General features: G+C 46.2%; 11 non-coding genes across 11 annotated transcripts; 8 read left to right on the plus strand and 3 right to left on the minus strand.

Annotated features, from left to right (window-relative positions):
• The first annotated feature begins 531 nt into the window (after nucleotides 1-531).
• Nucleotides 532-617, plus strand: TRNAR-UCU. The gene is given in 2 exon segments: nucleotides 532-569; nucleotides 582-617. It is a non-coding gene; the product is annotated as a tRNA-Arg (tRNA).
• An 880-nt stretch (nucleotides 618-1,497) lies between these two features.
• On the plus strand, nucleotides 1,498-1,582 carry TRNAR-UCU. The gene is given in 2 exon segments: nucleotides 1,498-1,534; nucleotides 1,547-1,582. It is a non-coding gene; the product is annotated as a tRNA-Arg (tRNA).
• A 1,040-nt stretch (nucleotides 1,583-2,622) lies between these two features.
• Nucleotides 2,623-2,707, plus strand: TRNAR-UCU. Its single transcript is given in 2 exon segments — nucleotides 2,623-2,659; nucleotides 2,672-2,707. It is a non-coding gene; the product is annotated as a tRNA-Arg (tRNA).
• An 880-nt stretch (nucleotides 2,708-3,587) lies between these two features.
• Nucleotides 3,588-3,672, plus strand: TRNAR-UCU. Its single transcript is given in 2 exon segments — nucleotides 3,588-3,624; nucleotides 3,637-3,672. It is a non-coding gene; the product is annotated as a tRNA-Arg (tRNA).
• Nucleotides 3,673-4,552: 880 nt separating this feature from the next.
• TRNAR-UCU lies at nucleotides 4,553-4,637 on the plus strand. Its single transcript is given in 2 exon segments — nucleotides 4,553-4,589; nucleotides 4,602-4,637. It is a non-coding gene; the product is annotated as a tRNA-Arg (tRNA).
• An 880-nt stretch (nucleotides 4,638-5,517) lies between these two features.
• Nucleotides 5,518-5,602, plus strand: TRNAR-UCU. The gene is given in 2 exon segments: nucleotides 5,518-5,554; nucleotides 5,567-5,602. It is a non-coding gene; the product is annotated as a tRNA-Arg (tRNA).
• Nucleotides 5,603-6,482: 880 nt separating this feature from the next.
• On the plus strand, nucleotides 6,483-6,567 carry TRNAR-UCU. The gene is given in 2 exon segments: nucleotides 6,483-6,519; nucleotides 6,532-6,567. It is a non-coding gene; the product is annotated as a tRNA-Arg (tRNA).
• An 880-nt stretch (nucleotides 6,568-7,447) lies between these two features.
• TRNAR-UCU lies at nucleotides 7,448-7,532 on the plus strand. Its single transcript is given in 2 exon segments — nucleotides 7,448-7,484; nucleotides 7,497-7,532. It is a non-coding gene; the product is annotated as a tRNA-Arg (tRNA).
• Nucleotides 7,533-9,260: 1,728 nt separating this feature from the next.
• Nucleotides 9,261-9,345, minus strand: TRNAR-UCU. Its single transcript is given in 2 exon segments — nucleotides 9,261-9,296; nucleotides 9,309-9,345. It is a non-coding gene; the product is annotated as a tRNA-Arg (tRNA).
• A 1,845-nt stretch (nucleotides 9,346-11,190) lies between these two features.
• On the minus strand, nucleotides 11,191-11,275 carry TRNAR-UCU. The gene is given in 2 exon segments: nucleotides 11,191-11,226; nucleotides 11,239-11,275. It is a non-coding gene; the product is annotated as a tRNA-Arg (tRNA).
• Nucleotides 11,276-12,155: 880 nt separating this feature from the next.
• Nucleotides 12,156-12,240, minus strand: TRNAR-UCU. The gene is given in 2 exon segments: nucleotides 12,156-12,191; nucleotides 12,204-12,240. It is a non-coding gene; the product is annotated as a tRNA-Arg (tRNA).
• Between the last annotated feature and the right edge of the window lie 15,526 nt (nucleotides 12,241-27,766).

Raw genomic sequence — 27,766 nt, forward strand, 5'->3', positions numbered from 1 at the left:
ACCAATGACACCACCAAACGTCCACTTCACTCTCTTGATATCTCTCGCCTTGACTATTGCAACTCCCTACTCTTTTCTCTCCTTCCAAGAACTCCTGTTTGCTAGCTCCCTCAACACTTCCTCCCATGCTGGCCTCTGGGATTTCCCCAGGGGCTCTCCCATCCTCTCAAATTCCCTACTCCAATCTATATGGCTATTTCCCACTATGTATGCCTCAGGTGATCTCTGGAAACTCATCTCTTCAGGGAAGTCTTTCCTGCCATTACCTAATAGCTGAGCTTTTCCTTTCTCCAGCAACTCATCAACGGTACAAATACTGCTACTTAACATGAGCTTCGGTTCCCACCTAAAGATCAAAAGATCTAGCACTAAGGCACATGCCCAAGCAGGTAGATTTCAATCTTAAACTGTATCTGGACCAGATCTTGAGCTCATCCCTATTATTTAGTAGCGACCAGTATTCGGATGTGTTTATTTGCTACGACTTGGATAGTTCCTCAGGCAAGGTCCTCTGACAACATCCTCAGAGAGGGCCTCTGTGGCGCAATGGATAGCGCATTGGACTTCTAGCTGGTGTAGTAATTCAAAGGTTGTGGGTTCGAGTCCCACCAGAGTCGGTTTTATATAGTCCTTGTTCATAGTGATGCTGCTCTAATGCTATAAAGTAATGGATTCCATTCATAAGGGAGCTGTAGTGAAGAGGATTTGCCGTAAAAAGTTAATGATAGCGCATAGTGGTTCAGGCTTCTCTTGAGCGTTGATATCAGCAAAATTGGAGGTACCCCGTTGAATTCAGAACAATGAGAGGGATAGGTAAGCTAACCTGCATTCTATTGTTCCCTTCCCTCATTCCAGGTTTAGGCACTAATTTTTTACTGTGTCCTCTTTTGTCAGCCCCACAACCATTTACTGTCCACATCTTGCTACCTTCACCTCAATAAGAATTCCAAAGAATGCCCCATCTTAACCAATGACACCACCAAACGTCCACTTCACTCTCTTGATATCTCTCGCCTTGACTATTGCAACTCCCTACTCTTTTCTCTCCTTCCAAGAACTCCTGTTTGCTAGCTCCCTCAACACTTCCTCCCATGCTGGCCTCTGGGATTTCCCCAGGGGCTCTCCCATCCTCTCAAATTCCCTACTCCAATCTATATGGCTATTTCCCACTATGTATGCCTCAGGTGATCTCTGGAAACTCATCTCTTCAGGGAAGTCTTTCCTGCCATTACCTAATAGCTGAGCTTTTCCTTTCTCCAGCAACTCATCAACGGTACAAATACTGCTACTTAACATGAGCTTCGGTTCCCACCTAAAGATCAAAAGATCTAGCACTAAGGCACATGCCCAAGCAGGTAGATTTCAATCTTAAACTGTATCTGGACCAGATCTTGAGCTCATCCCTATTATTTAGTAGCGACCAGTATTCGGATGTGTTTATTTGCTACGACTTGGATAGTTCCTCAGGCAAGGTCCTCTGACAACATCCTCAGAGAGGGCTCTGTGGCGCAATGGATAGCGCATTGGACTTCTAGCTGGTGTAGTAATTCAAAGGTTGTGGGTTCGAGTCCCACCAGAGTCGGTTTTATATAGTCCTTGTTCATAGTGATGCTGCACTAATGCTATAAAGCAGGGATATGCAATTAGCGGACCTCCAGATGTTGCAGAACTACAATTCCCATGAGGCATAGCAAGACTCTGACAGCCACAAGCATGAACCCAGAGGCATGATGGGACTTGTAGTTTTGCAACAGCTGGAGGTCCGCTAATTGCTTATCCCTGCTATAAAGTAATGGATTCCATTCATAAGGGAGCTGTAGTGAAGAGGATTTGCCGTAAAAAGTTAATGATAGCGCATAGTGGTTCAGGCTTCTCTTGAGCGTTGATATCAGCAAAATTGGAGGTACCCCGTTGAATTCAGAACAATGAGAGGGATAGGTAAGCTAACCTGCATTCTATTGTTCCCTTCCCTCATTCCAGGTTTAGGCACTAATTTTTTACTGTGTCCTCTTTTGTCAGCCCCACAACCATTTACTGTCCACATCTTGCTACCTTCACCTCAATAAGAATTCCAAAGAATGCCCCATCTTAACCAATGACACCACCAAACGTCCACTTCACTCTCTTGATATCTCTCGCCTTGACTATTGCAACTCCCTACTCTTTTCTCTCCTTCCAAGAACTCCTGTTTGCTAGCTCCCTCAACACTTCCTCCCATGCTGGCCTCTGGGATTTCCCCAGGGGCTCTCCCATCCTCTCAAATTCCCTACTCCAATCTATATGGCTATTTCCCACTATGTATGCCTCAGGTGATCTCTGGAAACTCATCTCTTCAGGGAAGTCTTTCCTGCCATTACCTAATAGCTGAGCTTTTCCATTCTCCAGCAACTCATCAACGGTACAAATACTGCTACTTAACATGAGCTTCGGTTCCCACCTAAAGATCAAAAGATCTAGCACTAAGGCACATGCCCAAGCAGGTAGATTTCAATCTTAAACTGTATCTGGACCAGATCTTGAGCTCATCCCTATTATTTAGTAGCGACCGGTATTCGGATGTGTTTATTTGCTACGACTTGGATAGTTCCTCAGGCAAGGTCCTCTGACAACATCCTCAGAGAGGGCTCTGTGGCGCAATGGATAGCGCATTGGACTTCTAGCTGGTGTCGTAATTCAAAGGTTGTGGGTTCGAGTCCCACCAGAGTCGTTTTTATATAGTCCTTGTTCATAGTGATGCTGCTCTAATGCTATAAAGTAATGGATTCCATTCATAAGGGAGCTGTAGTGAAGAGGATTTGCCGTAAAAAGTTAATGATAGCGCATAGTGGTTCAGGCTTCTCTTGAGCGTTGATATCAGCAAAATTGGAGGTACCCCCTTGAATTCAGAACAATGAGAGGGATAGGTAAGCTAACCTGCATTCTATTGTTCCCTTCCCTCATTCCAGGTTTAGGCACTAATTTTTTACTGTGTCCTCTTTTGTCAGCCCCACAACCATTTACTGTCCACATCTTGCTACCTTCACCTCAATAAGAATTCCAAAGAATGCCCCATCTTAACCAATGACACCACCAAACGTCCACTTCACTCTCTTGATATCTCTCGCCTTGACTATTGCAACTCCCTACTCTTTTCTCTCCTTCCAAGAACTCCTGTTTGCTAGCTCCCTCAACACTTCCTCCCATGCTGGCCTCTGGGATTTCCCCAGGGGCTCTCCCATCCTCTCAAATTCCCTACTCCAATCTATATGGCTATTTCCCACTATGTATGCCTCAGGTGATCTCTGGAAACTCATCTCTTCAGGGAAGTCTTTCCTGCCATTACCTAATAGCTGAGCTTTTCCTTTCTCCAGCAACTCATCAACGGTACAAATACTGCTACTTAACATGAGCTTCGGTTCCCACCTAAAGATCAAAAGATCTAGCACTAAGGCACATGCCCAAGCAGGTAGATTTCAATCTTAAACTGTATCTGGACCAGATCTTGAGCTCATCCCTATTATTTAGTAGCGACCAGTATTCGGATGTGTTTATTTGCTATGACTTGGATAGTTCCTCAGGCAAGGTCCTCTGACAGCATCCTCAGAGAGGGCTCTGTGGCGCAATGGATAGCGCATTGGACTTCTAGCTGGTGTAGTAATTCAAAGGTTGTGGGTTCGAGTCCCACCAGAGTCGGTTTTATATAGTTCTTGTTCATAGTGATGCTGCTCTAATGCTATAAAGTAATGGATTCCATTCATAAGGGAGCTGTAGTGAAGAGGATTTGCCGTAAAAAGTTAATGATAGCGCATAGTGGTTCAGGCTTCTCTTGAGCGTTGATATCAGCAAAATTGGAGGTACCCCGTTGAATTCAGAACAATGAGAGGGATAGGTAAGCTAACCTGCATTCTATTGTTCCCTTCCCTCATTCCAGGTTTAGGCACTAATTTTTTACTGTGTCCTCTTTTGTCAGCCCCACAACCATTTACTGTCCACATCTTGCTACCTTCACCTCAATAAGAATTCCAAAGAATGCCCCATCTTAACCAATGACACCACCAAACGTCCACTTCACTCTCTTGATATCTCTCGCCTTGACTATTGCAACTCCCTACTCTTTTCTCTCCTTCCAAGAACTCCTGTTTGCTAGCTCCCTCAACACTTCCTCCCATGCTGGCCTCTGGAATTTCCCCAGGGGCTCTCCCATCCTCTCAAATTCCCTACTCCAATCTATATGGCTATTTCCCACTATGTATGCCTCAGGTGATCTCTGGAAACTCATCTCTTCAGAGAAGTCTTTCCTGCCATTACCTAATAGCTGAGCTTTTCCTTTCTCCAGCAACTCATCAACGGTACAAATACTGCTACTTAACATGAGCTTCGGTTCCCACCTAAAGATCAAAAGATCTAGCACTAAGGCACATGCCCAAGCAGGTAGATTTCAATCTTAAACTGTATCTGGACCAGATCTTGAGCTCATCCCTATTATTTAGTAGCGACCAGTATTCGGATGTGTTGATTTGCTACGACTTGGATAGTTCCTCAGGCAAGGTCCTCTGACAACATCCTCAGAGAGGGCTCTGTGGCGCAATGGATAGCGCATTGGACTTCTAGCTGGTGTAGTAATTCAAAGGTTGTGGGTTCGAGTCCCACCAGAGTCGGTTTTATATAGTCCTTGTTCATAGTGATGCTGCTCTAATGCTATAAAGTAATAAATTTCATTGTTAAGGGAGCTGTAGTGAAGAGGATTTGCCGTAAAAAGTTAATGATAGCGCATAGTGGTTCAGGCTTCTCTTGAGCGTTGATATCAGCAAAATTGGAGGTAACCCGTTGAATTCAGAACAATGAGAGGGATAGGTAAGCTAACCTGCATTCTATTGTTCCCTTCCCTCATTCCAGGTTTAGGCACTAATTTTTTACTGTGTCCTCTTTTGTCAGCCCCACAACCATTTACTGTCCACATCTTGCTACCTTCACCTCAATAAGAATTCCAAAGAATGCCCCATCTTAACCAATGACACCACCAAACGTCCACTTCACTCTCTTGATATCTCTCGCCTTGACTATTGCAACTCCCTACTCTTTTCTCTCCTTCCAAGAACTCCTGTTTGCTAGCTCCCTCAACACTTCCTCCCATGCTGGCCTCTGGGATTTCCCCAGGGGCTCTCCCATCCTCTCAAATTCCCTACTCCAATCTATATGGCTATTTCCCACTATGTATGCCTCAGGTGATCTCTGGAAACTCATCTCTTCAGGGAAGTCTTTCCTGCCATTACCTAATAGCTGAGCTTTTCCTTTCTCCAGCAACTCATCAACGGTACAAATACTGCTACTTAACATGAGCTTCGGTTCCCACCTAAAGATCAAAAGATCTAGCACTAAGGCACATGCCCAAGCAGGTAGATTTCAATCTTAAACTGTATCTGGACCAGATCTTGAGCTCATCCCTATTATTTAGTAGCGACCAGTATTCGGATGTGTTTATTTGCTACGACTTGGATAGTTCCTCAGGCAAGGTCCTCTGACAACATCCTCAGAGAGGGCTCTGTGGCGCAATGGATAGTGCATTGGACTTCTAGCTGGTGTAGTAATTCAAAGGTTGTGGGTTCGAGTCCCACCAGAGTCGGTTTTATATAGTCCTTGTTCATAGTGATGCTGCTCTAATGCTATAAAGTAATAGATTGCATTCATAAGGGAGCTGTAGTGAAGAGGATTTGCCGTAAAAAGTTAATGATAGCGCATAGTGGTTCAGGCTTCTCTTGAGCGTTGATATCAGCAAAATTGGAGGTAACCCGTTGAATTCAGAACAATGAGAGGGATAGGTAAGCTAACCTGCATTCTATTGTTCCCTTCCCTCATTCCAGGTTTAGGCACTAATTTTTTACTGTGTCCTCTTTTGTCAGCCCCACAACCATTTACTGTCCACATCTTGCTACCTTCACCTCAATAAGAATTCCAAAGAATGCCCCATCTTAACCAATGACACCACCAAACGTCCACTTCACTCTCTTGATATCTCTCGCCTTGACTATTGCAACTCCCTACTCTTTTCTCTCCTTCCAAGAACTCCTGTTTGCTAGCTCCCTCAACACTTCCTCCCATGCTGGCCTCTGGGATTTCCCCAGGGGCTCTCCCATCCTCTCAAATTCCCTACTCCAATCTATATGGCTATTTCCCACTATGTATGCCTCAGGTGATCTCTGGAAACTCATCTCTTCAGGGAAGTCTTTCCTGCCATTACCTAATAGCTGAGCTTTTCCTTTCTCCAGCAACTCATCAACGGTACAAATACTGCTACTTAACATGAGCTTCGGTTCCCACCTAAAGATCAAAAGATCTAGCACTAAGGCACATGCCCAAGCAGGTAGATTTCAATCTTAAACTGTATCTGGACCAGATCTTGAGCTCATCCCTATTATTTAGTAGCGACCAGTATTCGGATGTGTTTATTTGCTACGACTTGGATAGTTCCTCAGGCAAGGTCCTCTGACAACATCCTCAGAGAGGGCTCTGTGGCGCAATGGATAGCGCATTGGACTTCTAGCTGGTGTAGTAATTCAAAGGTTGTGGGTTCGAGTCCCACCAGAGTCGGTTTTATATAGTTCTTGTTCATAGTGATGCTGCTCTAATGCTATAAAGTAATGGATTCCATTCATAAGGGAGCTGTAGTGAAGAGGATTTGCCGTAAAAAGTTAATGATAGCGCATAGTGGTCCAGGCTTCTCTTGAGCGTTGATATCAGCAAAATTGGAGGTACCCCGTTGAATTCAGAACAATGAGAGGGATAGGTAAGCTAACCTGCATTCTATTGTTCCCTTCCCTCATTCCAGGTTTAGGCACTAATTTTTTACTGTGTCCTCTTTTGTCAGCCCCACAACCATTTACTGTCCACATCTTGCTACCTTCACCTCAATAAGAATTCCAAAGAATGCCCCATCTTAACCAATGACACCACCAAACGTCCACTTCACTCTCTTGATATCTCTCGCCTTGACTATTGCAACTCCCTACTCTTTTCTCTCCTTCCAAGAACTCCTGTTTGCTAGCTCCCTCAACACTTCCTCCCATGCTGGCCTCTGGGATTTCCCCAGGGGCTCTCCCATCCTCTCAAATTCCCTACTCCAATCTATATGGCTATTTCCCACTATGTATGCCTCAGGTGATCTCTGGAAACTCATCTCTTCAGGGAAGTCTTTCCTGCCATTACCTAATAGCTGAGCTTTTCCTTTCTCCAGCAACTCATCAACGGTACAAATACTGCTACTTAACATGAGCTTCGGTTCCCACCTAAAGATCAAAAGATCTAGCACTAAGGCACATGCCCAAGCAGGTAGATTTCAATCTTAAACTGTATCTGGACCAGATCTTGAGCTCATCCCTATTATTTAGTAGCGACCAGTATTCGGATGTGTTTATTTGCTACGACTTGGATAGTTCCTCAGGCAAGGTCCTCTGACAACATCCTCAGAGAGGGCTCTGTGGCGCAATGGATAGCGCATTGGACTTCTAGCTGGTGTAGTAATTCAAAGGTTGTGGGTTCGAGTCCCACCAGAGTCGGTTTTATATAGTCCTTGTTCATAGTGATGCTGCTCTAATGCTATAAAGTAATAAATTCCATTGTTAAGGGAACTGTAGTGAAGAGGATTTGCCGTAAAAAGTTAATGATAGCGCATAGTGGTTCAGGCTTCTCTTGAGCGTTGATATCAGCAAAATTGGAGGTAACCCGTTGAATTCAGAACAATGAGAGGGATAGGTAAGCTAACCTGCATTCTATTGTTCCCTTCCCTCATTCCAGGTTTAGGCACTAATTTTTTACTGTGTCCTCTTTTGTCAGCCCCACAACCATTTACTGTCCACATCTTGCTACCTTCACCTCAATAAGAATTCCAAAGAATGCCCCATCTTAACCAATGACACCACCAAACGTCCACTTCACTCTCTTGATATCTCTCGCCTTGACTATTGCAACTCCCTACTCTTTTCTCTCCTTCCAAGAACTCCTGTTTGCTAGCTCCCTCAACACTTCCTCCCATGCTGGCCTCTGGGATTTCCCCAGGGGCTCTCCCATCCTCTCAAATTCCCTACTCCAATCTATATGGCTATTTCCCACTATGTATGCCTCAGGTGATCTGGCACAATGGATAGCGCATTGGACTTCTAGCTGGTGTAGTAATTCAAAGGTTGTGGGTTCGAGTCCCACCAGAGTCGGTTTTATATAGTCCTTGTTCATAGTGATGCTGCTCTAATGCTATAAAGTAATGGATTACATTCATAAGGGAGCTGTAGTGAAGAGGATTTGCCGTAAAAAGTTAATGATAGTTAATGATTAATGGACTCGAACCCACAACCTTTGAATTACTACACCAGCTAGAAGTCCAATGCTCTATCCATTGCGCCACAGAGCCCTCTCTGAGGATGTTGTCAGAGGACCTTGCCTGAGGAACTATCCAAGTCGTAGCAAATAAACACATCCGAATACTGGTCGCTACTAAATAATAGGGATGAGCTCAAGATCTGGTCCAGATACAGTTTAAGATTGAAATCTACCTGCTTGGGCATGTGCCTTAGTGCTAGATCTTTTGATCTTTAGGTGGGAACCGAAGCTCATGTTAAGTAGCAGTATTTGTACCGTTGATGAGTTGCTGGAGAAAGGAAAAGCTCAGCTATTAGGTAATGGCAGGAAAGACTTCCCTGAAGAGATGAGTTTCCAGAGATCACCTGAGGCATACATAGTGGGAAATAGCCATATAGATTGGAGTAGGGAATTTGAGAGGATGGGAGAGCCCCTGGGGAAATCCCAGAGGCCAGCATGGGAGGAAGTGTTGAGGGAGCTAGCAAACAGGAGTTCTTGGAAGGAGAGAAAAGAGTAGGGAGTTGCAATAGTCAAGGCGAGAGATATCAAGAGAGTGAAGTGGACGTTTGGTGGTGTCATTGGTTAAGATGGGGCATTCTTTGGAATTCTTATTGAGGTGAAGGTAGCAAGATGTGGACAGTAAATGGTTGTGGGGCTGACAAAAGAGGACACAGTAAAGAATTAGTGCCTGCACCTGGCATGAGGGAAGGGAACAATAGAATGCAGGTTAGCTTACCAATCCCTCTCTTTGCTCTGAATTCCACGGGGTACCTCCAATTTTGCTGATATCAACGCTCAAGAGAAGCCTGAACCACTATGCGCTATCATTAACTTTTTACGGCAAATCCTCTTCACTACAGCTCCCTTAACAATGAAATTTATTACTTTATAGCATTAGAGCAGCATCACTATGAACAAGGACTATATAAAACCGACTCTGGTGGGACTCGAACCCACAACCTTTGAATTACTACACCAGCTAGAAGTCCAATGCGCTACCCATTGCGCCACAGAGCCCTCTCTGAGGATGTTGTCAGAGGACCTTGCCTGAGGAACTATCCAAGTCGTAGCAAATAAACACATCCGAATACTGGTCGCTACTAAATAATAGGGATGAGCTCAAGATCTGGTCCAGATACAGTTTAAGATTGAAATCTACCTGCTTGGGCATGTGCCTTAGTGCTAGATCTTTTGATCTTTAGGTGGGAACCGAAGCTCATGTTAAGTAGCAGTATTTGTACCGTTGATGAGTTGCTGGAGAAAGGAAAAGCTCAGCTATTAGGTAATGGCAGGAAAGACTTCCCTGAAGAGATGAGTTTCCAGAGATCACCTGAGGCATACATAGTGGGAAATAGCCATATAGATTGGAGTAGGGAATTTGAGAGGATGGGAGAGCCCCTGGGGAAATCCCAGAGGCCAGCATGGGAGGAAGTGTTGAGGGAGCTAGCAAACAGGAGTTCTTTGAAGGAGAGAAAAGAGTAGGGAGTTGCAATAGTCAAGGCGAGAGATATCAAGAGAGTGAAGTGGACGTTTGGTGGTGTCATTGGTTAAGATGGGGCATTCTTTGGAATTCTTATTGAGGTGAAGGTAGCAAGATGTGGACAGTAAATGGTTGTGGGGCTGACAAAAGAGGACACAGTAAAGAATTAGTGCCTGCACCTGGCATGAGGGAAGGGAACAATAGAATGCAGGTTAGCTTACCAATCCCTCTCTTTGCTCTGAATTCCACGGGGTACCTCCAATTTTGCTGATATCAACGCTCAAGAGAAGCCTGAACCACTATGCGCTATCATTAACTTTTTACGGCAAATCCTCTTCACTACAGCTCCCTTAACAATGGAATTTATTACTTTATAGCATTAGAGCAGCATCACTATGAACAAGGACTATATAAAACCGACGCTGGTGGGACTTGAACCCACAACCTTTGAATTACTACACCAGCTAGAAGTCCAATGCGCTATCCATTGCGCCACAGAGCCCTCTCTGAAGATGTTGTCAGAGGACCTTGCCTGAGGAACTATCCAAGTCGTAGCAAATAAACACATCCGAATACTGGTCGCTACTAAATAATAGGGATGAGCTCAAGATCTGGTCCAGATACAGTTTAAGATTGAAATCTACCTGCTTGGGCATGTGCCTTAGTGCTAGATCTTTTGATCTTTAGGTGGGAACCGAAGCTCATGTTAAGTAGCAGTATTTGTACCGTTGATGAGTTGCTGGAGAAAGGAAAAGCTCAGCTATTAGGTAATGGCAGGAAAGACTTCCCTGAAGAGATGAGTTTCCAGAGATCACCTGAGGCATACATAGTGGGAAATAGCCATATAGATTGGAGTAGGGAATTTGAGAGGATGGGAGAGCCCCTGGGGAAATCCCAGAGGCCAGCATGGGAGGAAGTGTTGAGGGAGCTAGCAAACAGGAGTTCTTTGAAGGAGAGAAAAGAGTAGGGAGTTGCAATAGTCAAGGCGAGAGATATCAAGAGAGTGAAGTGGACGTTTGGTGGTGTCATTGGTTAAGATGGGGCATTCTTTGGAATTCTTATTGAGGTGAAGGTAGCAAGATGTGGACAGTAAATGGTTGTGGGGCTGACAAAAGAGGACACAGTAAAAAATTAGTGCCTAAACCTGGAATGAGGGAAGGGAACAATAGAATGCAGGTTAGCTTACCTATCCCTCTCATTGTTCTGAATTCAACGGGGTACCTCCAATTTTGCTGATATCAACGCTCAAGAGAAGCATGAACCACTATGCGCTATCATTAACTTTTTACGGCAAATCCTCTTCACTACAGTTCCCTTAACAATGGAATCCATTACTTCATAGCATTAGAGCAGCATCACTATGAACAAGGACTATATAAAACCGACGCTGGTGGGACTCGAACCCACAACCTTTGAATTACTACACCAGCTAGAAGTCCAATGCGCTATCCATTGCGCCACAGAGCCCTCTCTGAGGATGTTGTCAGAGGACCTCGCCTGAGGAACTATCCAAGTCGTAGAAAATAAACACATCCGAATACTGGTCACTACTAAATAATAGGGATGAGCTCAAGATCTGGTCCAGATACAGTTTAAGATTGAAATCTACCTGCTTGGGCATGTGCCTTAGTGCTAGATCTTTTGATCTTTAGGTGGGAACCGAAGCTCATGTTAAGTAGCAGTATTTGTACCGTTGATGAGTTGCTGGAGAAAGGAAAAGCTCAGCTATTAGGTAATGGCAGGAAAGACTTCCCTGAAGAGATGAGTTTCCAGAGATCACCTGAGGCATACATAGTGGGAAATAGCCATATAGATTGGAGTAGGGAATTTGAGAGGATGGGAGAGCCCCTGGGGAAATCCCAGAGGCCAGCATGGGAGGAAGTGTTGAGGGAGCTAGCAAACAGGAGTTCTTGGAAGGAGAGAAAAGAGTAGGGAGTTGCAATAGTCAAGGCGAGAGATATCAAGAGAGTGAAGTGGACGTTTGGTGGTGTCATTGGTTAAGATGGGGCATTCTTTGGAATTCTTATTGAGGTGAAGGTAGCAAGATGTGGACAGTAAATGGTTGTGGGGCTGACAAAAGAGGACACAGTAAAGAATTAGTGCCTGCACCTGGCATGAGGGAAGGGAACAATAGAATGCAGGTTAGCTTACCAATCCCTCTCTTTGCTCTGAATTCCACGGGGTACCTCCAATTTTGCTGATATCAACGCTCAAGAGAAGCCTGGACCACTATGCGCTATCATTAACTTTTTACGGCAAATCTTCTTCACTACAGCTCCCTTATGAATGGAATCCATTACTTTATAGCATTAGAGCAGCATCACTATGAACAAGGACTATACAAAACCGACTCTGGTGGGACTCGAACCCACAACCTTTGAATTACTACACCAGCTAGAAGTCCAATGCGCTATCCATTGCGCCACAGAGCCCTCTCTGAGGATGTTGTCAGAGGACGTTGTCAGAGGACCTTGCCTGAGGAACTATCCAAGTCGTAGCAAATAAACACATCCAAATATTGGTCGCTACTAAATAATAGGGATGAGCTCAAGATCTGGTCCAGATACAGTTTAAGATTGAAATCTACCTGCTTGGGCATATGCCTTAGTGCTGCTAGATCTTTTGATATTTAGGTGGGAACCGAAGCTCATGTTAAGTAGCAGTATTTGTACCGTTGATGATTTCCTCCAGAAAGGAAAAGCTCAGCTATTAGGTAATGGCAGGAAAGACTTCCCTGAAGGGATGAGTTTCCAGGGATCACCTGAGGCATACTGTGGTGGCAAAATAGGCCGTACGCAGAGCACAGCGCCATTTTGCCCTGTGCTATAAAGCACAGCATCCAGTCTTAATGAAATAATGCTTATTTAAGCTAAATAGATTCACTCACCATCATTCTCTGCCATTCATACAAAGAGACACCATCACCAACCTGTTCTCATATCATTCTGCCAGCATGACTGCCCAAAGGCTCAGCCAAGCCCCCTTTATTTACCCAAAACAGGAAGTGCTCACTGCACCCATTAAACACCTCCCTCATGGGAGTGGTTAACACATGATGTTCCACTGACACAGCTAACACCATATAAGGACGTTCCTTCTAACAGGAAGTCCCAAAGAATACATGAATAGAATATAATACAATGGATACAATACAATGCATAGAAGTACATACAATGCTGCTAAAGGCTTATGGGCGTGGCAGGGAGTGCCCCCCCCTGCCTCTAACCGATCATAAGCTCTCATATTAATCGCCTGATAGAATCCTAATCTGCGCCATTCCATAGAATAATGCATATCCAGATTATACCCTTATTAAGGTGGAAAGGAAGCTATCTACAGGCGTACGCCACGAATCGCAAGCCCTGCTGATCAGACAAGGCCCAGATAAGAGCACACATCTGTCCATAACCACTAGTGTGCTCGCGGAGTGAGCGCATGCCCTCCTCAACGATCGTCGGTGCTAAATGCACAGAGGGCCCCTCGTTAGCGGACATACACCCACGCCGCAAACATCACACTCCAACCTCAAGACATTTTCTACTACCAGACGAGATTCAACCAGCCTCAGACTGCCCCAGTCAGTTCTATTTAGAGCGGGTTGTGGCAGTACTAAGACTGGGTGCCATTATGACAATACATATTAAATACATCTTCAAATTTCCACCACAGTCCTCCCTTTTTGTCTTATTGCTCCCACTTGTCCTTCCAATCTTGATAGTCTTCTTACACCGAGAAAGGAATCAGTCCTTATAGTCCATAAAAAGGAAAACACGACTTGACATGTAGACTCTGTTCTTCAGGAGACATGACTTATAAGGAGGGCACAACTTGGTGAGCTGTAGTAATCGCAGATCGGTCTGGGGTCCTCTGTGTCTTGTAAATGGGTCCGGCTTCGGGGCGTCTTCATCAAGGAAAATGTGGTTATCTGCTCCGGCTCTGGTCACGCGTCCAATCAGGCAACAGGAGCGCCTCATCACGACATAGAAAGAATAGAAATAAAAACCACATGAGTATATATATTGCCATTTCCATCAACCACGATCCGCTGTAAAATAAAAATTAAATCCCCAAAGATTCCCAGACCCTTCAAAGGACTTCCAACCTTCACTTAGCTACAGCTCTGGCTCTGCCTTGCAGGGACCCAAACATTATCCATATGGGCCTGAACTCCAATTCCCAGTATCCCCGATCCAGGTATAACAATCTTTACTTGTGAATTCCCAGAAATCGCCCTTGGACCGCGAGAACTTCCTTGTAGCTTCAACAGTCACATGAAACATTCCATCCTCAATAGGTGTGAATTGTTCAATCGTATCATAAGCTCAAGCCCCCCACCGTGTATATGCAGGAAACCATGCCCAGACCTGGTCGGGGTTGGTGCCTTCTAGCCGCCCCTGCCATTCCTACTTTCTCTTGTGCCATCAGATCCTTGCGATCGGCCACGATACAGGATGCTGGGACAGCTTCACCATCACGCATGAACCTCTTGAATTACCTTTTAAGCTGTAGATACCCAACCAACAAGAGGCAGAGACATAAAAACGAAAAACAATTCTACCCTCCAAAGACATCTCATTAAATTCTATTGACAAATGTCTGTTCGGAGTCTTCACTAGTTTGTGTCAGGGTACTAGCTCCATCTCTGACAGATTCCCGCACATGCCCAGTAGAATGACATTTCGGCGCATGCCTGTGCGTGGTTTGCGCGCACGCATGCGCGGTACGGCAGCGCGCCGTGTGCGTGGAAGCGCGCACGTGCACGTATGCGGCAACCCTGGGGCCAATCAGAGGCCGGACATTCCTATTTAAACCAGCAGCCTTCCCTGAACAGGTTGCTGGTTTGTCTTCAGCTCCTATGTGTTTACCTGTTGCCGTACCTGCCTGTTTTGACCCGGAATTCCTGACGACTCTCCTCTCACCTGGAACCTCTGACCCTTTGGCTAACGTTACCTGGATTGCTGTTGTCTCCTGCCCCTTGACCTTGGCTTGCTCTCATGGACTCCCTCTGAACTCTCCTGCCCTTGACCCTCGGCTTGTGACTCGGATTTGCCCTCATCTCCTGTGGACCCTACCAGACTCACCTACCAGTTCCTGCCTGACCAACGCTTGTCTCCAGTCTTCTGCACCTGCCCTGCTTCTGTCAGCTGCACCAAGTCTTCCTGCCAGCTCCCGGCGCCGGTGCCTCCTTGTGCCGTCCCTCCTCTGTCCCAACTCCAGGGAGTGGTCTGCACAGGGTCGCAAAGGTGAGCCGCCCTCAGCATCTCGGTCTCGGTGAGTACAGGTTCTGACAGTACAAACCAGCCAGATGTCTGAGACCGACAGGGCGCGCTCACCCTTTGAGACTCTGTGCCAACAGGTCTCCGCCTTAACAGAGGCAGTCCAGAAGCTTCAGGAAGGCTACCTCCAGATTGATGGCCGCCTCCAACAACTGGCCGGTTCCCCAGGTCCATCCACTGCGGCCCTAGCCTCTTCACCCGGACCTTCTGCTGCCCAAGCTCCTGCAAGCCCTGCCATGATGGGGAGTAATCCCGAACCCCGGGTCTCCATGCCCGAGCGATTCTCAGGCGACCGCCGGAAATATCGGGCTTTCAAGAATGCCTGTTCCCTTTACCTGGCCTTGCAACCTAGAACTTTTGCGACCGAAGCTGTTAAGGTTGGATTCGTAATCTCTCTCCTTTCTGAGGAGCCTCAAGCATGGGCACACTCCTTAATGGAACAACGCAGTCCAATACTTGACTCTATGGACACCTTCTTCACCCACATGGGGAAATTATACGACGACCCCCTACGTGCAGCCACCGCAGAGGGTACTCTGCACAGCTTAAATCAAGGGAGACGGCCGGTGGAAGACTACACCGCCGAATTTAGAAAGTGGTCTGCTGACACAGGCTGGAATGAGTTGGCCCTCAGGTACCAATACCGCCAGGGCCTCTCTGAGAACCTAAAGGATGAGCTTGCAAGGTCGGCACCCCCTGCCTCTCTGGAGGATTTAATCCAAACCGCCACTCAGCTGGATAGGCGCCTTCGAGAACGTCGTTCGGAGAGGTTCCAGTCCAACCGGCCTAACTGGGTTCCACCAAGATATGCTCCAGTACCTCCGCCTCACCCAGCTCCACCAAACACCTCATTACCCGACCCAGAGCCGATGCAGCTTGGTATAGTACGGGCCCCTCTGACTCCAGAAGAAAGACTCCGGAGGCGTCAATCTAACCTCTGTCTGTACTGCGGAGCCGCCGGACACTTTTTGCGCACTTGCCCAGTAAGGCCTTGTAAGTCGAAACCTCCATCTGCTATCAATTTCCCTGTTACCAGTTTGCCTCAGACTTATGTTATCCTCTTTCTTTCCCTACAGCTCCCGGAAGGGGCAACACGTCTGCCGGCGATAATTGATTCCGGGGCCTGCAGCTGCTTCTTGGACTCATCCTTGGCCCAAAAGCTGCGTATCCCCTGCCGTACCAAGGATTTTCAGCTGCAAGTTCATCTGGCTGATGGCTCTCTTCCCCGTTCTGGATTGATTACCCAGGAAACCCTTCCTCTTTGTGCCATCTCAGATTCTGGTCACCGGGAGTTCCTCTGTTTGGACTTGATCCCGTCCCCCATGTTCCCTATCATTCTGGGTCTCCCTTGGCTACAAGTTCATCTGCCCTGCATTGATTGGCTCAAGAAAGAAGTCAGCTTCCCTTCCACCTACTGTTCCCAGCACTGTCTCGCACCCGCTCCAGTCGCCTGCTCCACGCTAGTTTACTCCACCTGAAGACCTACAGCATGTTCCTCCAGCCTACCTAGACTTCAAGGATGTCTTTGACAAAAAACAAGCCGATTGTCTCCCACCACATCGGTCATATGACTGCCCCATTGACCTCTTGCCTGGATCTGAAATTCCCTTTGGGCGCATATTTCCCTTGTCAGAGACTGAGTTGAAGACCCTCAAGGTCTATATTGAAGAAAATTTAAGTAAGAAGTTCATCCGTCCCTCCTCCTCGCCAGCGGGGGCGGGGATCTTCTTTGTCGAGAAAAAAGATGGATCGCTTAGACCCTGCATTGATTATAGGGAGTTAAACAAAATTACCATCAAGAACCGGTACCCGCTGCCTCTAATCCCTGAGCTCTTTCAAAGGTTCCGTTCAGCTCAGGTTTTTTCTAAATTGGACCCCCGGGGCGCCTACAATTTGGTCCGAATAAGGGCAGGAGATGAGTGGAAGACTGCGTTCAGGTCCAGATTCGGGCACTTCGAGTATCTGGTCATGCCCTTTGGGCTCTGTAATGCGCCCGCCACCTTCCAGCATCTAGTCAATGACATTTTTCGACAATTTTTAGATGACTTCCTCGTAGTCTACTTGGACGATATTCTCATCTTTTCAGCCACAAAAGAATTACATCGGCAACATGTCAGGCAGGTTCTCACCATCTTGAGACAACACCGGCTTTATCTCAAATCAGAAAAATGCGAGTTCGAAAAGACATCAGTGCAATTTTTAGGATTTATCATTTCTGTGCATGGGGTAGCCATGGATCCCCAGAAAATCAGTGCTATTCAGGAGTGGGCACCTCCAACAGACAAAAAGGGCGTTCAGCGCTTCATTGGCTTCGCCAATTTTTATAGACGATTCATCATCGGTTTTTCATCAATTGTTTCTCCCATCACCAAGTTGACCCGCCAGGGGCACCGCTTCCAGTGGCCACAAGAGGCTCAGGAGGCCTTTATCAAACTCAAAACGGCCTTTACCTCGGCACCTGTACTTTGTCATCCGGATTCTACGTTACCTTTTGTTCTAGAAGTGGACGCCTCGGAATCTGCTACAGGCGCTATTCTTTCCCAGAGACAGGGACCGAAGTCGCTTCTTCACCCAGTAGCCTACGCCTCTCGGAAACTAAGTCCTCCTGAGCGCAATTACGACGTAGGCGATAGAGAACTACTGGCCATAAAATTTGCACTGGAGGAGTGGAGGTACCTGCTGGAGGGGGCAGCGCATTCCATTATCATTTTCACTGACCACAGGAACCTGGAATACTTACGGTCTGCAAAACGCCTTAGGCCCAGACAAGCCCGTTGGGCTCTTTTTTTTGCTCGCTTCAATTTCCATATTACCTATCGTCCTGGCGCAAAAAATGGAAAAGCTGATGCCCTCTCCAGGATGTTTCCAGAGACGCCCGATACTTCCGAGCCCAACACGATCCTGTCACCTCAAAATTTTTTGCTTCTCCCTCAAACAGATTTGTTGACTGCTCTAAAGACTGCATGCCAACGGTGCCCTGATCATGAGGTTTCCTCCTTGGAGAAAAAGGACGACCTGCTGTGGTCTCGTGGGAAGATTTTTGTTCCAACAGAGGCAAGACAGTTAATCCTCAGCACCTTCCATGATCGTAAATTGGCTGGCCATTTTGGTACCCGTAAAACTTCCGAACTGATCTCTCGCTCCTTCTGGTGGCCTAAATGGAGGTCCGACTGCAAGGATTATGTCTCTTCCTGCATTCGCTGCCAGCGGAGTAAGGGGCCAAACACGAAGACCTGGGGGCTGCTGAAACCCCTTCCTATCCCAGAACGGCCCTGGATTGACATCTCCATGGACTTTATTGTCGATTTGCCTCCTTCAGCCGGGTTTACCACGATCCTAGTCGTGGTGGACCGTCTGTCCAAGATGGCGCATTTTTTGCCCATGGTGGGTACGCCCTCCGCGGCAGACACAGCCAAAATCTTTTTTAAAGAGATTATCAAGCTCCATGGAGTGCCCAAAAGCATAGTATCTGACAGAGGTACTCAATTCACATCCAAATTTTGGAAGGAACTTTGCAGAGCTTTGGAAGTGAAGATCTGTCTGTCCTCGGCCTATCACCCTCAAAGTAATGGCCAGACAGAGCGCACTAATCAAACGCTAGAACAGTATCTACGATGCTTTTGCTCAGTCTCCCAAGACGATTGGTCCTCCTTGTTATCTACAGCCGAGTTCGCTTACAATAATTCCATACATTCTTCCACAAACCAAACCCCGTTCTGGGCTAACTTCGGTTTCCACCCTTCCTTTTTGCCGGACTCCATCCCGGAAACATCTGTGCCAGCGGTCCAGGAACGTGTGACCTGCATCCAGCAAAACTTTCAGAAGTTACAGGAAAGCATGCAGCAAGCTCAGCAGGACTATAAGAGGTTCCATGACAAGGGGAGGAAGGATTGCCCTGTCTTCAAAGTGGGTGAGAAGGTCTGGCTATCCGCCATCAACCTCAAGTTACCTATTCCCTCTCGGAAGCTGGGTCCAAGGTTCATCGGGCCATTTGAGATCAGGCGAGAAATCAACCCAGTAGCTTTTGAGTTGGCTTTACCCAGGTCCTACAAGATCCACCCTGTGTTTCACGCCTCTCTGCTTAAGCCCGTTGTGTCTGACCCCTTCAACGGTAGAGAAGAACTGCCACCTCCACCAGTGGAGATTGAGGGTGAAAAAGAATTTGAGGTGGAGGCTATCTTGAGCTGCAGGAAAAGAGGAAGGCAGTTGCAACACCTTATAAAGTGGAAGGGATATCCCCCTGAAGATAACTCTTGGGAGCCTTCCCGGAATCTCCATGCCCCTCGCCTGATTCGGGCCTTTCACCTGGAACACCCGGAGTTAATGACCAGTTTGGGCGTCCGGAGTCCGCCCCTTGGGGGGGGGGCACTGTCAGGGTACTAGCTCCATCTCTGACAGATTCCCGCACATGCCCAGTAGAATGACATTTCGGCGCATGCCTGTGCGTGGTTTGCGCGCACGCATGCGCGGTACGGCAGCGCGCCGTGTGCGTGGAAGCGCGCACGTGCACGTATGCGGCAACCCTGGGGCCAATCAGAGGCCGGACATTCCTATTTAAACCAGCAGCCTTCCCTGAACAGGTTGCTGGTTTGTCTTCAGCTCCTATGTGTTTACCTGTTGCCGTACCTGCCTGTTTTGACCCGGAATTCCTGACGACTCTCCTCTCACCTGGAACCTCTGACCCTTTGGCTAACGTTACCTGGATTGCTGTTGTCTCCTGCCCCTTGACCTTGGCTTGCTCTCATGGACTCCCTCTGAACTCTCCTGCCCTTGACCCTCGGCTTGTGACTCGGATTTGCCCTCATCTCCTGTGGACCCTACCAGACTCACCTACCAGTTCCTGCCTGACCAACGCTTGTCTCCAGTCTTCTGCACCTGCCCTGCTTCTGTCAGCTGCACCAAGTCTTCCTGCCAGCTCCCGGCGCCGGTGCCTCCTTGTGCCGTCCCTCCTCTGTCCCAACTCCAGGGAGTGGTCTGCACAGGGTCGCAAAGGTGAGCCGCCCTCAGCATCTCGGTCTCGGTGAGTACAGGTTCTGACAGTTTGTCAATAATCCTCATACCAATCATAACATCATAAATAGCATGTACCGCTGTCATCGCTGGGCACTAAAGCTCGGTGGAGACTCAGAACAGACCCCGCAATCCGTCCCGTTCACTTTCTTAAATAGTCATAAAATAGACTTTAAATAATAACTTGGGATGCTTTTCATCGTTACCTCTGCTAAAATTTACTAAACAAACAAATAAAAATAAACGAAGATACTACTCATTTCTTTGATGTAGTTGAGCCGCTTCTTGCAGTGGCTGGCGTGGTCTCATCCATCAAGTTTCTTTACAAACGACCCAGTCACCTGGTTGGGAAAAATGAAAACCAATTACAGTGTCGGGGTCCAGGAGAGACTCTCCTGAACCCCTTTGAAGTTCATGTTACAGTGATCGCACTCACCCCATCACCTGAGAATCGACGCGACAGCTGACGAGGGGAGTATGACCCTGGTTTTCGGTTGACCTCCAAACAAACCTTATGACAATAACCCCGACCTCGGGACTGTGTTCCCTGCACAATCTGTGCATGCCTCCCCGTCGCCTGTAATACCTTACCATCTCCTGTAATACCTGGAACCATTGGCAGGTTCATCTAAAATGGGAACCTACTTCAACAGACTGCTGCTTGCCGATTCAAATTCCATCAAAGAAAGACAGTCTTGGCACAAACTTGATTTAGAATTAATGTTATTAGTTCGAAAAACTGTCACTTTTACATTTATTTATCCCCCCATTTTCTTCCTCATTACAGACTGGAGGAAGAAGAAACAATGAAATAGCCTATGATACTTTAAACCTTCTTAGACTCGTATTTATCCATGTGTACAGCTGTCTACATACACCTGCTCTCTATGTACAAACACTTCCAGAAACTTCTTGGACCTGAAAAATACTTATAAGCAGAAATCATTACTTCATCCCTCATATTTATCCTGCAGAGAATGGCAAACAAAAATGACATTCCTGTAAATTTTCAATGACATTCTTTCAAAACCGATTCAAACAAAACCCTCTATAACCCTTACTTTCCCCGTTTCTACAAAAATACTACAGCCGCGACGCATCGGAGGATCGCCGCGGTAAATTCGAACATATTCACGTTACTACACACAAACATTCATATACAAATGTGGGGGAGATATTCATAGTATCCAAAACAAAAATGAAAAAAAAACAAAAACCAGCCGGAAATCTGCCTTCACTTTCAGCAATAGACGAAAATACAATGGGGAAAATATGAGAACAGCGTGAGAGCCTTGCATAGACAGCTATACAACGTTCTCCTTTGAGGGTCACCAAAGCGTGTACCACGCCTCCATCCACACTCATCATTACAGATTTCTGAAACCGCAGCGAAACCACATCCACTCCAGAGGGATACCCAAATAGTATCCTTGGCAATCTTTTAAAGGGGTCTAAAGGCCTTTGCCCCCAAAACTAGGCTTTGTGCACCGTGTAACCGTCTGACTGTGGGAAGCCTTCCTTCCCACGCGATTCAAATCGACTTATCGTCTTACCTCCCGCGTCCGAGAGAAACCGTTGCACCCATTTCGGGGAGCACCGCCCGGTGCCTTCTTCTACGGTGGATTGACGGACTACAACCATTATCTGGTCCAGTCCCTCAACTAGAAAACCCTAACCGAGGCATCATCTCTATGGCTTGTTGTCCCAACCCTCCTGGCACGGAACTACAGAGTAACTATGCCAAATGATTCGTAAACAACCACAGATCAACCCCCAAATTAGGCCTCTACCCCTCACAGTGTATGCATCCCATACACTGCGTCGCCAGACTAAACCACACGGAACACTTACGCCCAGTTACCACCTGCAGAATAATGTGGCTTCTCTCTGCATCTAGATGTTACAACAGTAATGGTGAAGCCCTCCTGTTTGCTCTAAAATACCCAAAACTGTATTTACAGTATAACACTTCACAAAAACGACTGAAATTAAACTTTAAAAAACTCTTTTAAACACCAAAATATTTTCCGTTGTCCTTTCAGGACACAAATACCATTGCTAATCTTTCAGCAGACTTCAAAAACTCCTCCCACTGACTTCCTGCTTATATATAAATGCTGAAAAAGGACTTTCTGTTGTATGCTCAGCTCGTAAAACCTAATTCTGGTTTATTTACATAATGACAGGAAGAGGGAGGGGAAGTCTATCTTCATCAAAAAAAAAACTCCATGGACCACAAATCTCCCCTGGAAGTATTATCCAATAGTAGACAAAGCCAGAACTGACTCTCTTCTGTCTCTCTCCTTTTAAAACAAAATTCTTTTGGTTCAGGAAAGGTAAAACAATCTCCTCCCATCTGCAGAATAGGAGTTGACCCCCCCCCCTGACCCTACGATCTTCAAAAACAAATGAATTGCCAAGGACCCCGAATATTCAAACACCAAAACGCACATCGCTGTGCACAAAAATGCATTCAAAGCCAGTCCCACAATCCATCACAATTCAGTGCATGCAAAGCAGTCTTTTCACCAAAAAACGAAATTCCACACAAAAGATAGCGCTTAAACTGCATCTCAAAATGGCGAACAACAAGCCAAGCAACATTGGCACCATTTACGCTTGCAAAAAACACTGTCTACAAAAGGACAGACCGTACTACACAAAGGAAAACAAAAATGTTGTCCACCAGATCCCAACAGAAAATTCTGCGCTACACAATTTGCACTAAACATCAAAATCTGCCCCAAAGGCTGCAAAATTCCACTTCTCAGTCACATGGTATCACACCCAAAAGATGACCCAGGATGACCCACAGAGCAAACAGACTGCACCTCACAAAAAGGCTGCCAACGACCATAGCAGCAAACAAGATGGCTGCCATATGCAGCCCCCAAAAACCTGCCTAGAATCTTTCTCCACAAAAACAAAACATGGAACATCAAATATGAACATTAAAAACATTTTCTAAAAACAACCAACCAACAAGGCACACACTTTAGGCTCCTTCAAATCAGACCTTTTTATGGTGTGAACCCCTCACAATGAGCACAGGGATGGTGGGAACCCCTCACAATGAGCCCAGGGATTCAACACTAGTCACCCCTCCCTCCCAGAGCCGCATTTGAGGCTGCTTCAAATCGGACCTTTTGCCAACACAGCACATTCAAAAAATGTTAGTTACATGCGCAACATTAAAACAAAAACACTTTTTCTCAAAGCTCATGTTCAAACTGCGGCATCACCTTGCATAACAAGCCATTCAAAAAAATATACTCAGGTCACATCATTTAAAACGCCTGCTATTGTTTACAGAGGGTTACCAACTTTGACTCAGTGATGGGACAGCCATGCTGGTTGCCCATCCCCCCCCCCGAGCCTCATGGCACACCAAACAAATCACCCCTCCCCCACTAAAGCACATGTTTCCTTCATCAGCCAAACAATTCAATCACAGTTCAGCCACACTTATGCGGACATGTCTTTTGGTCCCATACAAAGGTAAAAATCACAATTTATTAATTTCTATTCCTCACATAGATCATGAACATATTACACATGACTTTGCTCTAAAAATTGTACACTCAAGAAACACAGAGATCCAACACTAGTCGCCCCTCCCCCAAGCCACATGGCCAGAGAAACCATCTTACACCATGGAACATGGCTGAACTATACAAAGGCAACCCGTCCAACATAAAATGATGTAAATACACACAGTCTCCATTTCTCATACACAGGAACAAGACATTCAGGTTCAAACAAAGTCTCAGCCGCACACATGAGGACATTACATTCAAAAGATACAAAATGTCTCCCTGCACACATCGCAGGCTGAATAATGCCACCTCTATACTGACAAATCATCCACAATATACAGTTTCCATATGCATCATAAAAATGTTATATCTAACTTTCAGAAGTTTCAGAATCAGAACACTGTCCGCCCCTCCCCCAAGCCGCATGGTCCACCAAACAAATCGCCCTTCCCCCGAGCCTCACCACATGGTCAGAGAAGCCATGCCTGGCTAAACAAACCGTACACAAAAGGTAATTTTTCCAAGCAGTTTTAATCTGGTCAAACAATCAATTACTTACTTACAAACTGTTCAATCATACAGCATTCAGTCTACACACACACACACACACACACAACTCATACATCTCCAACACAACAGACATACAAGTCAGAAGCTCATGACAAAATCATACAATCAAATCCACAGTCACAAACACACGAACACACACTTACAATCGATTTCACAATCGCACAAGCATTATTTCATTAAAACATCAAATTTATTCTTTCCAAAGCATGGTTTTCCAGATGCATCAGAAATGTACCCCAAATCCCCCCTCTGATGCCCAGGGAAAACCACGAATAGTCCGTCTGGCTCGCCACCTGTGGTGGCAAAATAGGCTGTACGCAGAGCACAGCGCCATTTTGCCCTGTGCTATAAAGCACAGCATCCAGTCTTAATGAAATAATGCTTATTTAAGCTAAATAGATTCACTCACCATCATTCTCTGCCATTCATACAAAGAGACACCATCACCAACCTGTTCTCATATCATTCTGCCAGCATGACTGCCCAAAGGCTCAGCCAAGCCCCCTTTATTTACCCAAAACAGGAAGTGCTCACTGCACCCATTAAACACCTCCCTCATGGGAGTGGTTAACACATGATGTTCCACTGACACAGCTAACACCATATAAGGACGTTCCTTCTAACAGGAAGTCCCATAGAATACATGAATAGAATATAATACAATGGATACAATACAATGCATAGAAGTACATACAATGCTGCTAAAGGCTTATGGGCGTGGCAGGGAGTGCCCCCCCTGCCTCTAACCGATCATAAGCTCTCATATTAATCGCCTGATAGAATCCTAATCTGCGCCATTCCATAGAATAATGCATATCCAGATTATACCCTTATTAAGGTGGAAAGGAAGCTATCTACAGGCGTACGCCACGAATCGCAAGCCCTGCTGATCAGACAAGACCCAGATAAGAGCGCACATCTGTCCATAACCACTAGTGTGCTCGCGGAGTGAGCGCATCCCCTCCTCAACGATCGCCGGTGCTAAATGCACAGAGGGCCCCTCGTTAGCGGACATACACCCACGCCGCAAACATCACACTCCAACCTCAAGACATTTTCTACTACCAGACGAGATTCAACCAGCCTCAGACTGCCCCAGTCAGTTCTATTTAGAGCGGGTTGTGGCAGTACTAAGACTGGGTGCCATTATGACAATACATATTAAATACATCTTCAAATTTCCACCACAATACATAGTGGGAAATAGCCATATAGAATGGAGTAGGGAATTTGAGAGGATGAGAGAGCCCCTGGGGAAATCCCAGAGGCCAGCATGGGAGGAAGTGTTGATTGAGCTAGCAAACAGGAGTTCTTGGAAGGAGAGAAAAGAGAAGGGAGTTGCAATAGTCAAGGCGAGAGATATCAAGGGAGTGAAGTGGACATTTGGTGGTGTCATTGGTTAAGATGGGGCATTCTTTGGAATTCTTATTGAGGTGAAGGTAGCAAGATTTGGACAGTAAATGGTTGTGGGGCTGACAAAAGAGGACACAGTAAAGAATTAGTGCCTGCACCTGGCATGAGGGAAGGGAACAATAGAATGCTGGTTAGCCTACCTATCTCTCTCATTGTTCGGAATTCAACGGGGTACCTCCAATTTTGCTGATATCAACGCTCAAGAGAAGCCTGAACCACTATGCGCTATCATTAACTTTTTACGGCAAATCCTCTTCACTACAGCTCCCTTAACAATGGAATCCATTACTTTATAGCTTTAGAGCAGCATCACTATGAACAAGGACTATATAAAACCGACTCTGGTGGGACTCGAACCCACAACCTTTGAATTACTACACCAGCTAAAAGTCCAATGCGCTATCCATTGCGCAACAGAGCCCTCTCTGAGGATGTTGTCAGAGGACCTTGCCTGAGGAACTATCCAAGTCGTAGCAAATAAACACATCCGAATACTGGTCGCTACTAAATAATAGGGATGAGCTCAAGATCTGGTCCAGATACAGTTTAAGATTGAAATCTACCTGCTTGGGCATATGCCTTAGTGCTAGATCTTTTGATATTTAGGTTGGAACCGAAGCTCATGTTAAGTAGCAGTATTTGTACCGTTGATGAGTTGCTGGAGAAAGGAAAAGCTCAGCTATTAGGTAATGGCAGGAAAGACTTCCCTAAAGGGATGAGTTTCCAGGGATCACCTGAGGCATACATAGCGGGAAATAGCCATATAGATTGGAGTAGGGAATTTGAGAGGATGGGAGAGCCCCTGGGGAAATCCCAGAGGCCAGCATGGGAGGAAGTGTTGATTGAGCTAGCAAACAGGAGTTCTTGGAAGGAGAGAAAAGAGAAGGGAGTTGCAATAGTCAAGGCGAGAGATATCAAGGGAGTGAAGTGGACGTTTGGTGGTGTCATTGGTTAAGATGGGGCATTCTTTGGAATTCTTATTGAGGTGAAGGTAGCAAGATTTGGACAGTAAATGGTTGTGGGGCTGACAAAAGAGGACACAGTAAAGAATTAGTGCCTGCACCTGGCATGAGGGAAGGGAACAATAGAATGCAGGTTAGCTTACCAATCCCTCTCTTTGCTCTGAATTCCACGGGGTACCTCCAATTTTGCTGATATCAACGCTCAAGAGAAGCCTGGACCACTATGCGCTATCATTAACTTTTTACAGCAAATCCTCTTCACTACAGCTCCCTTATGAATGGAATCCATTACTTTATCGCATTAGAGCAGCATCACTATGAACAAGGACTATATAAAACCGACTCTGGTGGGACTCGAACCCACAACCTTTGAATTACTACACCAGCTAGAAGTCCAATGCGCTATCCATTGCGCCACAGAGCGCTCTCTGAGGATGTTGTCAGAGGACCTTGCCTGAGGAACTATCCAAGTCGTAGCAAATAAACACATCCGAATATTGGTCGCTACTAAATAATAGGGATGAGCTCAAGATCTGGTCCAGATACAGTTTAAGATTGAAATCTACCTGCTTGGGCATATGCCTTAGTGCTAAATCTTTTGATATTTAGGTTGGAACCGAAGCTCATGTTAAGTAGCAGTATTTGTACCGTTGATGAGTTGCTGGAGAAAGGAAAAGCTCAGCTATTAGGTAATGGCAGGAAAGACGTCCCTGAAGGGATGAGTTTCCAGGGATCACCTGAGGCATACATAGTGGGAAATAGCCATATAGATTGGAGTAGGGAATTTGAGAGGATGGGAGAGCCCCTGGGGAAATCCCAGAGGCCAGCATGGGAGGAAGTGTTGATTGAGCTAGCAAACAGGAGTTCTTGGAAGGAGAGAAAAGAGAAGGGAGTTGCAATAGTCAAGGCGAGAGATATCAAGGAAGTGAAGTGGACGTTTGGTGGTGTCATTGGTTAAGATGGGGCATTCTTTGGAATTCTTATTGAGGTGAAGGTAGCAAGATTTGGACAGTAAATGGTTGTGGGGCTGACAAACGAGGACACAGTAAAGAATTAGTGCCTGCACCTGGCATGAGGGAAGGGAACAATAGAATGCAGGTTAGCTTACCAATCCCTCTCTTTGCTCTGAATTCCACGGGGTACCTCCAATTTTGCTGATATCAACGCTCAAGAGAAGCCTGGACCACTATG

The sequence above is a fragment of the Rana temporaria genome, chromosome 1 (assembly GCF_905171775.1).
Source record: "Rana temporaria chromosome 1, aRanTem1.1, whole genome shotgun sequence".
NCBI lineage: Eukaryota > Metazoa > Chordata > Amphibia > Anura > Ranidae > Rana > Rana temporaria.